Genomic DNA, 12,766 nt, shown 5'->3' on the forward strand with positions numbered 1-12,766 from the left:
AAGAGGACTCTTAAGCCTACTTAAGGAGTCAGTTTGCCTGAATGATTTCAAGCATGTCCCACTACTTTCTCTCACTAACATCTTACTGAATATCTAAAATTTTATAATTAAGAATTTATATTTTGGGCTGAAGCATTTAAATTGGTTGTTGGAAATGATATATTAAGCCGTCTTAGATTTTTCCTACTTAATATAAAGAATTCATCTGATTCATTTCTGAGTACAGAATTCAAAATAGCAAGGATGTGACTTTAGAAGCCATAAATCATCTCCCCCCCCAAAAAAAAATTCCAGACTTCTCTGGTCCAAAAATCTCATGGAAGAACATTTAGGACAATTGTAATTAATCTGTATGGTTACCTCACAAAACATGGGAGGTTTCCAGTTACTGGCTTCCTGACAGTTAAATTATGAAAAATCATAATTCAACTGTTTTGTGCAATGGCTTTTGAAAAGACAAAAACAAATACTAGATTAAGAATAAGTCTGGAACAAATTTAGATCAAAAGAGTTTGAATAGATTCATCTATAATCTCTTTTGATGTTTCCTGGAGTAACAGAGTGTGTGTGTGTGTGTGTGTGTGTGTGTGTGTGTGTGTGTGTGTGCTATACAATAATGCTGTGATCAAATCAGATATAATAGTAGTCCCATAACATTAGGTAAAATGCCTGCCCCTAGAAGCATTATAGGTTTGGCTGCTTTGTCACATGTGCATCAGTAGAAGACAGAGGAGAGAGGCTATGTCTACATTAAGTGTTCTGTTCTATGAACATCTTAACGATTAATAGCCTAACATCCCTGGAAGGGTAAGTGGGGAGAGAGAGCTTGAGGTGTCCAGTGCTATGAAGGCCCGGATAGCTCCCAGGACCAGGATCAAGCCAGAGACTAGAAGAACCATGCCTGAGATGATCTCTGCTCAGAGCCATAATGTCCAAGTGGGGCATAGCACTCCTGAAACCACTCCTGAGATGGCACTGGACACTCAGAGATCCTGGGCACCACTAAGAGGAGCAAGTAAATGGTGGAGACATGGAAGAAAAAGAGATACAGAAGGATGCGGATGCAATGAAAAGAGGCAGAACTATGGAGACACAAAGGTAGTGAGTAACAGCATGATGTGAGTAGCCAGTGATGCTACTTTGGTAGGGTCCACCGGGGACCATGTCTAGGTCTGTCCTGTAACAACAGGGGTCTGTTATCAACAAAGACCAGGCGGATATCCCTGGTCTCGACCGCTGCCCAGGGATATATTGATGTCTCAGGATTGTACAGATCTGGACCCACCCCTCATGTGGGCACTGTTTGAGAGCTGGCCCTGAGAGCATGAAAGCGGGAGAGCTGACTCTGCCCCTAGCCAGCCACAATACTCAGGAGAGCACCCTGCATATTATGGGAGTTGGAGACGAGCTGCCCCAAGGGCATGAGCGTGAGAGAGCTGGCCCTGCACCTTGTCTGCCATGTGGTAATGTGGGCAAGGGAGTGGTGGGGGAGGATCATCTCCCTTCCCTTGCCGCTTGCCACCTATGGCAGACAGGAGAGCTGGCTTAAATTCATGTGAGTGGAAGAAATGTCCCTCCCTGGCTATAACATTTGGGAGAGTGGGCCCTGCACCTTGCATGGTCAGCAGGGTAGAGCTGGCTCTGGTAGGAGGAGATGCTGGTGAGCTGACCTCAAACACATGAGAGTGGCAGAGCCAGCAGGCTGACCAACTCAGACACCTCTCAGACCCAGATCTGGAGCTTTAATTTGGACCAACCCATCATCTACCCCATCGAAGAACTGCTGGAGACTATGAAAGGGTCAGTCCTACAGATCCAAAACTCAGGATCTCCATGACACAGGACACAAGCAGGATATCTGAGAAGAGTCCCAGGGTAATTCCAGGATTGAAAGCGTAGCCGAAGCCAGAGGGCTTATATTAGACCAAAGAGTCATTGTAATAAACATTTGCAGGCAAAAAAAAAAAAAACAGATGTGTCTGGCGGTTCCTCAGAAAATTGGACATAGTACTATCTGAGGACCCAGCTATACCACTCCTGGGCATATACCCAAAAGATGCTCCAACATATAACAAGGACACATGCTCCACTATGTTCATAGCAGCCTAATTTATAATAGCCAGAAGCTGGAAAGAACCCAGATGTCCTTCAACAGAGGAATGGTACAGAAAATGTGGTACATTTACACAATGGAGTAGTATTCAGCTATTAAACACAATGACTTCAGGACATTCACAGGCAAATGGATGGAACTAGAAAGTATCATCCTGAGTGAGGTAACCCAGTCACAAAAAAAACACACATGGTATTCACTCACTGATAAGTGGATATTAGCCCAAAAGCTCACAATACCTAAGATAAAACTCACAGACCACATGAAGCTCAAGAAGAAGTAAGACCAAAGTATGAGTGCTTCCGTCCTTCTTAGAAGGGGGAACAAAATACTCATGGGAGGAAATACAAAGACAAAGTATGGAGCAGAGACTAAAGGAAAGGCCCATACAGAGACTGTCTCACCTGGGGCTCCATCCCATATACAGACACCAAACCCAGACACTATTGCAGATGCCAAAAGTGCTTGCTGACAGGAGCCTGATATAGCTATCTCCTGAGAGGCTTTGCCAGAGCCTGGCAAATACAGAGGTGGATGCTCACAACCAACCATTGGACTGAGCATGGGGTCTCCAATGGAGGACTTAGAGAAAGGACTGAAGGAGCTGAAGGGGTTTGCAACCCCATAGGAAGAACAACAATATCAACCAACCAGACTCCTCAGAGCTCCCAGAGACTAAACCACCAACCAAAAAGTACACATGGAGGGTCCCATGGCTCCAGCCACATATGTAGCAGAGGATGGCCTTGGACATCAATGGGAGGAGAGGCCCTTGGTCCTGGGAAGGCTCCATGCTCCAGTGTAGGGGAATTCCAGAGCAGGGAAGCAGGAGTGGGTGGGTGCGTGGGTGGGTGCATGGGCAGGTGGGTGAGCACCCTCATAGAAGCAGGGGGAGGGAGGATGGGATTCGGAGTTCTGGAGGGGAAACCAGGAAAGGGGATAACATTTGAAATGTAAATAAATAAAATATCCAATAAAAAATAGAAAAAAATAAAATAAAAGAAGTGTGGCCAAAGGGTATAATATGTATGGGACACTGTGACACACTACGAGCTTCAACAAGAATTGTTTTCTCTGTTGTTGGAGGGGTTGCAAGGGCAGAGAATGGGTATGAAGAAGGAGAAATGAGTGGTATTGGGGTACATGATGTGAAACTGACAAAGACCCAATAAAAACTTTTTTAAAAAAAACCCAAAGATTAGATATAGTGGAGCTCAAAATTTCCCATCACCTAGCGACAACATAGCATCACACTACCATATGTCACTCATGTCACGTCATTGTAGTGATGCTGTGTAAACAAACATATTGTGCAACACACATATTTATGCATGTTACATAATACTTGATAATGACAATAAATAAATATATTACTAGCCTATGTGCTTGCTCTAGTATGCTTCTTACCATCATTTAAGAGAGTACTCTTTCTATCAAGACTTATAAAATGATGTTTACTGCAAACCAGAATGCCTTTTACACCAGTAGTACCCAATACATCTGTTATGTCTTTTAATTGCATCACTTTCTCCTAAGCTTGACTTTACTTCAAACTATTTTGCATACCATGGGCTCAATAGGGTATACTGCACAGACTCGGCTATTCAATATACTATAAACCTACATGTTTTATATGTATTTATACAGCATAGGAGTGTGCATATTATACCACCTAGATCCATGTAGAACAGTGCAATATTCTCTCTCACAGGGACAATATAACCTGATAATCCATTTCTCAGAACTGTCTCCATCATTAAGTAGTACAAAGCTGTATGTCTGTCTATATAGTAGCATCGATATTCACTCACATTAGAATTGTGTGAGAGTTTTTAAATTTTTTAATGTTATACATGTGATTTGAAGGAGGAAAGCAACCAGGGAGGTAGATGGGAGGTCAATCCACAAGGATATGGACTGAGTAAGGATATCTGCAGAAGTCATAAGGATTCACATAATTATCTATTTACCTAAAATTACATATAGCATGTATACATCTACATATATATAGTTTAAATGAAATTAAACTATATATGTAGTTTAATGGACCAACAACGCTCTCCACAAGAACCGTATCCTAACACCAGGCATAACAAACTCCCTTTTGTCATGGTTATCCAAAAGACTTCCAAAGCATTATAAGCTATTGCTGTTGTCCTAGGTTGCCTCCCAGAGTCTGAAGGTAAGTCCCTGTTGCTGAAGACACTGTGCTCTTCAGACACAGGTCCTGGGAGATGCAAGCTGGATCTAACTTGAAAGCTTCCTCTCTGAGGCCTAGCTTTAATGCTACTAGAACGTACTATACAAGCTTCCAAGAGAGGAGAGAGATCAACACTTATTCAGCTATAAAGTCTATAAACTACAATTCTTAGAAAAGATATGCCTGAGGGTGGAATTGTAGTATGAAGATTTTAGCAGTTACCAACATCTCTTTAATTGGACCTAAGACCTGCTTAACTGGAGGAAAAGCATGCCTGATACTAGAAAAATAGGCAACCACCCATGGCTATCAAGGTTATGGATCTTGGAGGAAAACCTAAAACAACCACTTTAGTGAGACAATGTAATTCTTAACTGCATTCTAAATATTTATCTTGATACCCACAGATAAAATATAACTTCTCACCCTCACCAAAAACATTTCTCTTTGAGCCAGACAAAGAAAATTGAGGAAGAGGGGTCAGAATGGTTGTGTCAGGGAAACAGGAAGTACCCCTGTGAGATTGTGGCTCCTAGAAATGACAGGGAAACCACACCTACCAGCCCAACAACATGGCTGTGTAAACAAGAATAACATCAGTAAACATGTTAACATGAAACGGGAACATGTCATAGGGCCTCAACCCTAGACAAAGATATAGGCAATTAAAGAATGTTGAGAAACTGAGCAGGTTGAAGATAGATGATAGATAGATAGATAGATAGATAGATAGATAGATAGATAGATAGATGATAGGTAAATAGATAAATGATAGGTAGATAGATGATAGATAGATAGATAGATAGATAGATAGATAGATAGATAGATAGATGATAGGTAAATAGATAAATGATAGGTAGATAGATGATAGATAGATAGATAGATAGATAGATAGATAGATAGATAGATAATAGGTAGGTAGGTAGGTAGGTAGGTAGATAGATAGACAGATGATAGATAGATAGATAGATGATAGGTAAATAGATAAATGATAGGTAGATAGAAGATAGATAGATAGATAGATAGATAGATAGATAGATAGATAGATAGATGATAGGTAAATAGATAAATAATAGGTAGGTAGGTAGATAGATAGATAGATAGATAGATAGATAGATAGACAGATGATAGATAGATAGATAGATAGATAGATAGATAGATAGATAATTAAAGAAGATGCCATACATTTTAGCGAGAACAATGCAAGAGATTCATGGGAAGGATTGTTGGGAAGAAAAGGAAAGAGGAAGATAAAAATAATAACAATAAATATACAATAAATTTAAAAACAAGTTCTAAAACTAAATAATGCTGCTCTCATTGTACCTCGGGTTCTGGTAGGTTTTGTTCTCAATTCCATTTAAGAATACAAGTTTTTTTTTAAGTTATCTTCTCTGGAAGAATATTCCTAGTAAAAAAATTTCAAATACACTCAACGTAAATCAAGCCTTATTTTACAGTACTATAAAACAAGTTAAAGATCTTTCTTTGCTAGTAATGTTAAAGGTTTTTTTTTTTTTTACCATTTTGCTAGCCCTTCTCACAATGATATCAGAAACTACTCTCTTATTTGCATGAAGTACCTCTATCATAGTGTGTGATGTACCTTTCCTTCGTTTTTTTAATACTGAAAAAGCCTGAACATGGAGAACAAGGAAATAAAAGCCAAGTACCTTGAATGAGTGTTGAGCTCAGAAAGCTGCCATCATGCTGTTCAACAATTAACTCTACTCTCTTCAATGTGTTGAGAAAATTAATATTCACAAGCATTGGCTAATGGAAAGGAATTATAGTAACTACTGGGAGATAACTGTATAAACCACAAGATGTTTATTAATTATCTGATGAGAATTTCATCCTAACACAAATTAGTCTACTTGTGTTTAAAGGAAAAGTAGAAATTACAAAACCACCTGCCAACCAGAAAAAAAATATTGTCATTAGACGTTTCATTATTTCTAGAAGAACAAATTTTCAAAAACACTTTTTAAAATAAGTCTTCACAGAGAAAAGAAATGGCATAACTCAGAATCTTACAAATATGTGTAGAAAGGAAAATCAGTAAAGAGTATGTGGTATAAGGTATTATTTTCATATACTTAATTTAATTGAGAAGATAATAATTTAGAGTGGCAGTAGACACGGTGTGCTGGGTGGTTATAGTGCATGGGTAAGTGAAGCAAGTGACAGTGACTGCATCTGGGGCTGCTGCAGAAAGGAATTGCTAAATTGTGTTTCAAACGCTTGCACCCCGGGTGAGGCAACATGGCACTATTTGTAACTAAACTTAGATTGATGTGGATAAGTAAATACTGAGAACTGGAGAGTGAACACTGTTGGTGTGTAGTGAAATAGCCACACCCAGAAAGATAAACCCCACATGAAAGGTTAAGAAGTTGACTTCAGCCAGGCAGTGGTGGCGCACGCCTTTAATCCCAGCACTTGGGAGGCAGAGTCAGGCAGATCTCTGAGTTCAAGGCCAGCCTGGTCTACAGAGTGAGTTCCAGGACAGCCAGGGCTATACAGAGAAACCCTGTCTTGAAAAAAAAGAAAAAAAGAAGTTGACTTCACAGAAGCAGGTTGACAAGAAAGGGTTGGAAAGGGTAGAGAGAGTCATAGAGGGAGGTTAGACAGGAGGGGACCAGCAAATGATGAGATGGAGGAGGATCCCATATGATGCAGCATGTTAAGGTGTGTGTAGAGGCTCAAGGCTAATATCAGGAGTCTTCATTGTTCTCCACCTTATTCATTAAGGTGGAGAGCAATGGTGTATAGCTTATTCAAGGTGTATAGCTTATTCATTAAGCTATACAGCTTGCCGTGGAGAATCTTTGTTTCTGTCCGTTGAAGTCTGAACTACAGATGGGCTGCTACATCTGCCCAGAATTTATGTGGGACTGGAGATCCACAGTAGATCCTCACACTTGTGCAGCAATCACTTTACCATTGAGCCATCTCCCAGCCTTATGCTCTAACTTTGAGCAGTTTTGTTCTTTATTGAAGTATATTCATACTTTAGAAGACTAAAGAGTAAGCCTTCTCTCCTAAGGTCTGGAACCAGGATCCAGGGCTAAATGCAAAAAGACAAATGGAAGGAAGTCAGTTAAAAGGGAACATTAGCATCTAGAGTAGGGAGAACAACCACCAGACAGCAGCATAGACGATAAAGGGATAGTGAAATCCATGCCGGAGCTGAAGACTATGCTGACTGTTGCTTACCACTGTCAACCTCCAGGACAAGAACTATAATTGGTGCATGGGCAGGCACATGAAGGGGTGACTGTCTGTTTCTGCTCAATAAGTAGGAGATCTTGGAACAGTGAACGAGGCCACTCCCACTTGATGGACTTGGAGTGTTGTATATCAGTAATTCAGAAAACACTATTTCAAATAGGAACACAAATTGTCTTTATCTTGCATAGTGGTACAAACAGTAAAATGATTATACGAGCTAATCTTAATTTATACTGGGGGGGGGGACAGGGTGTGTAGAAAGACTGTACTTTGACCTTTAATTTTTTTGTCAAAGTGTTAGAAACTGTCCTGTTGGTAATAAATGGAAAGATGAAAAGTAGAAAAAACTGGTATTCACTCGACCCATTAATAACTTAAAATAGAAACGTTGAGAATTAAGGTGTTTTAATTGTTTTTTTTTAAAAAATATATTCTTCTAAAGAGTGGTGTGAGTATTGCTTGCCCTTTACTTCCTGTTGTGTGATATAATTCAGGCAAGCATCTAGTTTGTGCCTTAAAAAATGGTCTTTTGGTGGGGAAAGCAATAGAAGGTGACTGTGGATTGAGCCCTGACCTTTGTGCATGCTAAGCCCATGCTCTGTTACTGATCACCACTGGCTCACACCTATTTTTACTTTTTGGTTTGAGGCTCAGACTGGTTTTAAACTAACACTGTACCTCAGGCTGGCCCAGGACTTGTGACCATCTGCCTCAGCCTCCCAATCAGCTAGGGTTAGAGGCCTAACCTACCAAGGCCCAGCTGAAATGGCATATTCCTCTCTTCAATTTGATTAGCTTCCTCTCTTTTCATTTTGTTTCTTTGATAGCACAAACTATTTCCCACTGTCACTTTCATGGTGACTTATCTGCCAGCTCTCCTTCCTCTAGTTGCCTTCCTTTTACTCATTAGAATACACACATTCTGAAGCTTGATAGGAAGTTCTCCTTTTCTCTATCCTCCATTGTGTATCTAAATGTTCTCCAACAGGACAAGCCACCATTCCAGCCCGTTATTCCTTCAGTAATTATATCCGTGTTCAATTTAAATTCCCCTTCCAAAGTGACTCCTTACTAAATTTTCACTCATTGGTGATGAAAGAAAGGCTAAGAAGCTTCATATGTTATATGAACTGACTAACATGCACAGTACAGTGAAAACACTTAGAAAGAAGTGATATGGTGAGTCACTGACCTTAATGTACATGTGCTATTTAGGAAGTATTCGTGAACTGAAGAGTTGTATATACAGTTAATACACTGTTATTTCATTAAAGATTAGACATATTAAAATCATAAATAAAACAAAAATGGTCTTTTGAAATTAAATACTGTATTTAAGTTAGTTTTAATCATTCTGGCCATCTATGTGACTAGTTGAGTTTTATTTATATTTATAGAGCTTCACATTTTTAAATTGCACCTCTTCTTCTCCTCTCTCTTCCTCTCCTTTTCTCTTCTAAAAGAAATGGGTTTATTTTAGCTTACAGTCCCAAGAGGATACAGTCTACTACAGCAGGGAAGACATAGCAGTGGGTGAAGAAGGCCTAATACTAAGGAGCAGGAAGGTGGCTGGTCACATTTCATCTCTACTCAGCAAGCAGAAATGAACAGAAACTGGAGCCATCCTCTAAAGATTCAAGGCCACCCTAATGGCCCACTTCCTCCAGCAAGTCTCCACCTTCTAAGATCTAAATTACCATCTGGGAACCAAATACTCAAACACATGAATCTATGGGGAATACTGCACATTCACACCTGTGGAGGGCTCAGGAAGCCTTCAGTGACTGTGTATTGTTGACATGAGCATGGCCACGTAAAGGATTCCAAGGGCTCAAGCCCATAGAAAAGCAAAGCCTTTGCCCTGGTTCAGGCTCAGAAAGATAATAGCAAAGTCTTCCTCTTGTCCAAAAAGAAATATCAGCAATATGTGCAAAAAGTAGCTACTGTGGCTTCCTTTCCCTGGATATTTGAAACCTAAGATTATTTGCCTAGAGACCTCCCAGAGTTAACTCCTCCCCCTGTGCTCCATATAATAAACATAATGAGGTTTGATAACTGTCACCACTCCATTGGCGTGCTCACAGCACACTCCAGCTCAGCTTTTCTGCGTGTGGGTCTGCATGTCTCGCCTTCCTTCACTCCCTCGATACCTTCGAGGTCAAGGAGCCAAGCTGTGCAGGACAGAGTAACCACTGCATTCACTGTGTGATTGCTGAAGTCTGCATGGGGTGCCCAGTACACAAAGGCAGATCAAAAAAAAAAAAAAAAACCTAATATTTCCTCTCATCAAGCTCACAGTTTAATGGGAAATAAATGATGAGCAAATGACAAAACCACAGTAAAATATTATCCTAACTGGCTGTGGTAGCAGTCTGTGGGTGGTAGATGGAGGCAAAAGAAGATGTGACCTGGTCTCAAAAGTTAAAATAGACACCTCCATTTTATATGGTACTACTGCTACTACAGAAACAACAACAAAAACCTTTCATTACATTCACTGAAATCTCAAGATATATCTATTATCAACTTATAGAAGATCACTATGGCCATTATGAAAGTCTAATATACATATGACTTCGGTTTAATGGTCAAATAATAAATTAAGTGTGCTTGGACAGGCCTGCACATGAGAGGCAAAAGCGGGAAAACTGCCCACAAGTTCTAGGCCAGACTGGTTTGGACAGTAAGTTCCAGACTAGCCAGGACTTCACAGCAAGACCATGTCTCAAATAAACAAAATAACAAACAAACCAACAAAAAAAAAAAAAAAACTCTTCAAAAAGTGAGTGATGAAAATTAAAAAGTTTGAGACTGAGGCTCCCAGCTGGGCTGTAGAAGACAATGAAAAGATGTCACCATGATGATTTTGATGTTAGTAACCTACTATAACTGCTATAAACTGCAGCAACACCTGTGGCAAATAGCATGTATTACATCTTGAAGTCTCTGGTGCAGGGATTAAGGAGTACCCTGGTCTCTCTCACAGCTCTATGCTCAGCAGCTGACAGGTTCTGTAGTACCAGAGGGTAAAGGAGTGGTAGGTGCCATTCAAGCACATGGTACACAACCAGCGAGTTGGTACCTCTCCAATTGATCTTCTCATGGGCTATACGAGTGTCCTGGTGACCTAGTGGCCTAGTCAGCAAGTGATCAGAGATGGAGGCAGATGCTTCAGCCTTCAGCCCTAACCATGGATATCATACCAAATCACTTCTATTATATTCCATTTTTTGCTTTACCCCCAGAATTCTTAAACTACTGTGGAGAAAATAAGGAAATAATGCCTGATGTTTAAAACTAATTTTGACCCAATTTTGGCCAAAATTGACACCAATTTTTTCTGCTTTTTGTTTTATTTTTTTTCTAAGACTCATTGGAAAAAATATACAATTTAAACCTAGGAGTAAACTTGTCTGTTGTGTTAAAAATAATAGGCTAATTTCTCTAATAATCTCAAACTTTTCTATGACTAAGATAGTGTTCAGTTCAGGCCATTAAAAGTCACTTTGTCCCACGTTGTCATTCAGATCCTGAGATTATTCTTCATTGTGCCCCTGCTTTGCCAAAATCTTATGTACTGTATTTCCAGCAAATAACATAAAAGGCATTTGCCTGTGGACATTTTTATGGGCCAACAGAAAAACTGGGATATCACCAGCTAACATGCAGGTGCATAGAAAGTATGTGTGTGTGGTGGGTGGTTACATATGGGAAGAGAAAGTGAACTATTAGGTAAAGGACTAGCCAGAAACTTTGCTCCAAAAACTTCAGTGTATATGCTATTACTGACTTAGGATTTATGAGTGGAAAGAGGTAACACACATATTATTGAAAGTCAGCATATGCCCAGGATGTACATGGTCTGCTTCACATCCCAAGTGGTTTTTTGCCTCCTTTCTATCAAATACAATTTGTTCTCACTCTTCACCCAACATCACTCATTTACCTTGTAAGTAGGTTCATTTTAAATTCAGATAACGACTCAGGCCATTACAAGAAAATAACATGCATGTGGTACTTCATTAACACAAATGTCCCTCTCACAGAACTTGGTGCTGTGAAAGCTAAGTCAAGGTGTCACAGATCCTGAGTTTGTCCAGGGTGCACCTCCTCACTGACAGCTATCTTTGCATGTGAAAAACTCTCATTTAGATCTCTTTTTTTTAAAGACTTGTTTATTTATTTTTTTATGTATATGAGTACACTGCACGTGTCTTCAGACACGCACTAGAAGAGTGCATCGAATCACATTACAGATGGTTGTGAGCCACCATGTGGTTGCTGGGAATTGAACTCAGGACCGCTGGCAGAGGGAAGACCCACCTGAATGTATGCTGCACCATACCATAAGTTGGTGTCCTAAATTGAATAAAAAGAACTGACCGTGAGCACATTATGAATCTCTGCTTTCTGACCATGCACACAGTGTGATCTGCTGCTTCACATTTTGCCATGGAGACTTCCCTGCTGTGATTAGCTGTACCACCAAACTATAAGCCAGAATCCCTTTCTTCCTTAAGTTCCTTTTGTTGGGCATTTGCTCACTGTGCTGAAATAAGTAACTAATACACAACTAAAGGTCCTGCCTCCTAAAGCCATCACCATGGAAGTGAATTTCAGAACTCAAATTTAGGAAGACATAAACATTCAGACCGTGGTGCATATTAAAAAGAACTCAGTGCTGAAAACTAAAATCAAGCTATTGACAAATTATCTGAACAAACATTATTTTATTAGAGGCTCAGATCAATACCATGTAAACCACAAGTTCCATAAAACATACAACGTGTTTGGAACTATTTCCCTTAAATAGCATGTGATAGATGAATTTCCTTTAATCACATGTACAAAGAAAACTCACTCATGAAAAACTCAGGCTCCAGAATTGGCTCTTGTTTTCCATTGTTAGACATTTTTCTTATTTTCACACAAACAACAGTCTTTTTAATTAAGCAAATATATCACCTATACTTTGTGATTACAATTCAGCAATTAAAATCTTGGAAGTAGAGGCATCATTTGTTTTGAGACATGCAGAATTGTTCATCTTTCTAAATAACTAGAGAAAAAACCTCCCCCATTTCATCCACCACTCCTGCAGGTAACCTGGTATGATTCACCACTGAATAAAACATGACAGGCAAGTTTAAGGAAAACAACACCATTTTAACTGAGCTTGATGGAGTACGCACAATGGGAATCATTCTGTTTGCTACTAG

The 12,766-nt window shown here is 39.7% G+C and overlaps 1 non-coding gene across 1 annotated transcript; it reads left to right on the forward strand.

Annotated features, from left to right (window-relative positions):
- The first annotated feature begins 668 nt into the window (after positions 1-668).
- LOC117704783 (small nucleolar RNA SNORA17) lies at positions 669-798 on the forward strand. Its single transcript, XR_004606313.1, has one exon. It is a non-coding gene; the product is annotated as a small nucleolar RNA SNORA17 (small nucleolar RNA).
- Positions 799-12,766: the final 11,968 nt, after the last annotated feature.

The sequence above is a fragment of the Arvicanthis niloticus genome, chromosome 2 (assembly GCF_011762505.2).
Source record: "Arvicanthis niloticus isolate mArvNil1 chromosome 2, mArvNil1.pat.X, whole genome shotgun sequence".
NCBI lineage: Eukaryota > Metazoa > Chordata > Mammalia > Rodentia > Muridae > Arvicanthis > Arvicanthis niloticus.